This window comes from Carcharodon carcharias, chromosome 22 (assembly GCF_017639515.1).
Source record: "Carcharodon carcharias isolate sCarCar2 chromosome 22, sCarCar2.pri, whole genome shotgun sequence".
In the NCBI taxonomy this organism is placed as follows: domain Eukaryota; kingdom Metazoa; phylum Chordata; class Chondrichthyes; order Lamniformes; family Lamnidae; genus Carcharodon; species Carcharodon carcharias.
The window spans coordinates 9836967-9841445 of NC_054488.1; positions in this window are offsets into that span (position 1 = coordinate 9836967).

The window sequence follows — 4479 nt, forward strand, 5'->3', positions numbered from 1 at the left end:
CCCATTGGAAAAGTTATATTCCACTGTTATTTCTTCTAATTTTTTTCCTGTTTCTAAGGCAGAAATAAGAATTCTCATTTTCACTCATTTTTCAGCATTTTTAAATTAATTTTTTTAAAGAAATGTGAGCTATGTCTTGAGATATTTTACATTAATAGAAGCACACTTAGAAATGTTTGGAAATAAAAACTGGTTATGATGTTTAATATTCAAAACTACAAATCTTTTTCACTGCATGGTGTATGGCATCACCGCAGACCTTGTCTTCATTGTCGTTACCTGTCGCAACCATCGCCTTCTGAACCATCCATGGCATTTATGAGACAATACTTCCTAACGCCACACAAATCAGGGATGGATCAATGGTATGCCAATCTTTGATTCACTGGGCAATGAGCAAAAGGTCTGGTTTCTTCTGATTGCCTAACAGTGTAAATGCATGTGCTCTAGGGTAGAGCCACTCGTTTCACTTTTTGGGTATATCTGCTATATAAATGGTGAGTTGCAGCTGATATCCATCACTTCCAACTGGCCTGGCATGCCCCCAGGAAAAATAAGATCCATGCAGTTATCATTGAGCATATCCTTAATCCATGACTCTTGATGATACCTAAAAGCATAGGGGATCAGCATACAACATTCCTGAGAGGGACCTTTGCACCAGTCTTTGGTCAAATATTAATCCATCCAACGTCTTTCATGTTCAAGGAGAGTTGGATCTTAAGGCTGATATTTTCTGGGGGAGTTAATATATTTGGCGGCATCTTTGTCCCATCTCCATTAGCCCATGCATGATAGTGAAAAAATTATTTTTGTCATCGGTTGTTCTTAAGGCGCTTGATATTTCTCCTTTGATGGTCATGATTTGACTGAATTGAATGTCAAACGTGAGGGGTGTTTGATCCGCGTTGGCAATATGGGAGATGCTATAGTGGTGTTACTTTCACAGCTTTATGCTATAACGCTGGTGCTCACATAGTTTGTCTTCAAAATCATCAAGCATGCATTGTTACATTTGGATATGTCATGCTTTTTCATGAAGAGGTAGCACAATATTGGAGATGCTTGAAAGGTGCCATTGGGATCCAAACCTTTTGTAGTATAAAGGGCGTTCAAGCAAATTTCTATAGTGCTGACTGCACATCCATTTGCTCGATAATGGTGAATATATTTCAGAAGTTATTACTCAAATTATGGGTACTGACCCTTTCTTCCACACTGAGGAGCCTTGGCTTGCTTGCCTTTGAACTTTAGCTTGTCAATTGAGTTTCAGCAAAGTCTAATTTTTGCCTGTTTAACATTGAATTCCCATGCTTCTGCTTTGTTACCATGGTTTTTTGCAACTTCTATCACCTTAAGTTTTAAGGCTGGGGTATGTAACTTACTCTTCTTTGCCGTGTTAACAGTTAAAATTTTTTCAAGCAAAACATTTGCATGAAGAGTCTAGCCTTAACGCATATCAGATGCTATGTTCAATCAAACTGTCATCTCAATTGGTCTACTTGACTGTCGCAAATTTTGCATGGCGTGGAAATTAGTCACTTGGAAAACCAGCGTAGAAATAGATCCTTTAACATAGTTTGCTCACTACTTCCGGTGATAAAGGGTCACTTTGACTAGAGTATTGTAAAGGTCTACGCACATATTATATATATAATAATGAAAATTTAACTCTTAGCTCATGAAAATCAGAGATGGGCATCCTCATGGCACAATGTTTGTGTGTGATCAAGAAAAAATGTCACTGCAACACAATGTCAGCTTGATGGGCATTGAAATAAATTCAAAGTAAATTCAAGTTTGCCATCAGCAAGGTTAAAATATAGACTTTGGTGGTATTTTTAAACGATAGCAACTGGGAGAAAACTATACCCAAAAGGCAACTAATTGAGCTTTGCTCACCAACTGGTTTATAACAAGCTGCTACTATGGACAAAAATGCCCCCGTAGACTCTGAATGTGATGCAAGTATGAATAACTCCCAACTCAAGAAAGCGTCCAACAAGACCATCTATTCGCCTCTTATCTCCGTAACATGACTCTCTCCATAAAGAATGGCCCCACCCAGGTGTTTAGTTATAGGGTCACAAGACACTACACATGTATAACTGCAAGTAACATTATTTGCAAAGCAAAATGTATCCTATTATTCTGTGTTCCAGCAATACTTAAATAAAACATTGTTATATAAGTCAACAGTAGTAACAGATATTTAGCAAAATTGGGGTTTTACTAAAAACAATCAAGAGTATACCATTGTTTTCATAACCAATCTGCACAATATTAAAAGGGGATTGTCAAAAAATTACATCCTTACTAGGTCAAAAAACAGAGGCTGAAATTTCCACAAAGAGATAAGCACAATGCTGCCAAAAAAAAGCCAGTCATTGCTGATTGAAAATATCAGATGCAACACCCTGAAAATAGGTTGTAGCACACTGCATCTGAAGCTACATGAATTATTAGAAATACAACGACACAGAAAGATTTTCTTATTTTAAGTCTGCCATTGGTAATTTCTGTGGTCTTACATGCATGACTGATCTGCCTTAGATACTAATGCAACCAGTGAAAGCACACTGTTGTGCAATAAAACTATTTGAACAATTCTATCAGGGACAATAAAAATACTCCACTCTTGATAATTCAATGTAATTTGTTGAACTTAAAAAATAATAAATTATCTTATTTTGAACTAGACAGCTTTGAATTCCCTTTTTTTAAAAAAATCCCAAGTCATTTCTGTTACCAGGAATGCATACTCTTAACTTTTAAGGCACATTATTGGAAGAATGTAGCATCAATTCTGCTCTACTTTGTTTCAAACATTTGACAGAAAAAGTTAGCCTTTGCATCTGTATTGAGAAGAATGAACTGTTTCTACCACAAGGTCAAACTGCCATAGTTATGGTCAGATGATGAGTGGCACTGATAACTTATAAACCACCATTTAGAAAAACTGATGCCCATGCTCAAAAGAACAACTGCATTCATTTTTTTTGTTTTGAAAACGTGACTTAGTCACTATAATTACTAAATCTGGTGAAGGATTTTTCTCAATTTAACTTTTAGCAGATGCCCACCCAGAAATAATATTTTGCAAATGTCCAATGGCAGAAATGGATTTTTAAAAAGAGGAAAATCAGAGATTCGGACAAGCTACAATAATGGATCAGTTTACAGCACAAAACAACGGAAAATTCTTCAAAACTTGACCTGATTCTGTTGTTGTTCCATGTGCTAGATATAGCATCAGACCTGATCAAACAGAAATTGTTAAAAAGGCTTGCACAGGAAAACAAATGATAAGCTAGATGGCCGCTTTAAAGCCTTTGAATGCCATAATAATTAGTTTCACAATAGCTAAGTTTCTAGTTGACGTGTTATTTATATGTTAAATCCTTTTATTTAATTCATGAACACAGTTGCAATAAATATTTAAATATTACACAAACATGACTCCACATTTCAACCTCCTGGTTGCTATTTTAAATAGTTAATACATAGAGGACACGCACGTGCAACAAACTAGGAAGTAAAATAAAGAACTGGAATAATTATCTTCAATAATAGTTGCGACTGGTTCTCAGCAGATAACCTAGCTTATTGTTAAAAACAAAAAAACTGCGGATGCTGGAAATCCAAAACAAAAACAGAATTACCTGGAAAAACTCAGCAGGTCTGGCAGCATCGGCAGAGAAGAAAAGAGTTGACGTTTCAAGTCCTCATGACCCTTCGACAGAACTTGAGAACTACTCAAGAAATGCCTACCTCCTTGAAGAAGTTCTGCTCTTTTCTGCGACAAGATTTCCATACCTCTCTTTTGCCTTGCTCACCTTCATAGCTTATTGTTATGCCAGTCTGCACTGTTGTGAATGTAACTTTCCTCATCGATTACATGTTCAGTTCCTTTGTTTTTCTACTTGCTAATTGATTTTCTGCTTTTGTTATCTCAATGACCAGAGATGTTATCAGAGATCTGTTACAACTGTGAAGAAATTATCTTATCTTAACTGGAACTGAGAAAGTTGCAGGGAGACCTGAAGCGGTCTAGAAGGTTATTGAAGGGTTAAGAAAGGTTGATTGTTAGAGTGATCCCACTGGTTGGCAAGATTCTAGTTTAAGATTAATGTAAAAAGAATTAAAGGACATGTATAGTTGTTTTTCCCCTGCAGACTGTATTAAGATGTGGCATTTTCTCATAAACTTCTGATGTTGAGTTCACAAGGACTTTTAAAAAGGAATAGGTTGCTTGAAAAATATTCCTTATTCCCAACTAATATTTAACGGGTAGAAGATAGAACCAACTTCATTCTTAGACCTTCCTTGTATTTTCCTTCATAACGACAAACATACACTGATAATTTAATCCTGTTTTAATAAAACCTAATAACTCTCATAACAGAGATCACAGTCTTATCTATCAGAATAAGTAAACAAAATGATGCGTTAAATTTTGAAAAGATATCAAGAAAGAAG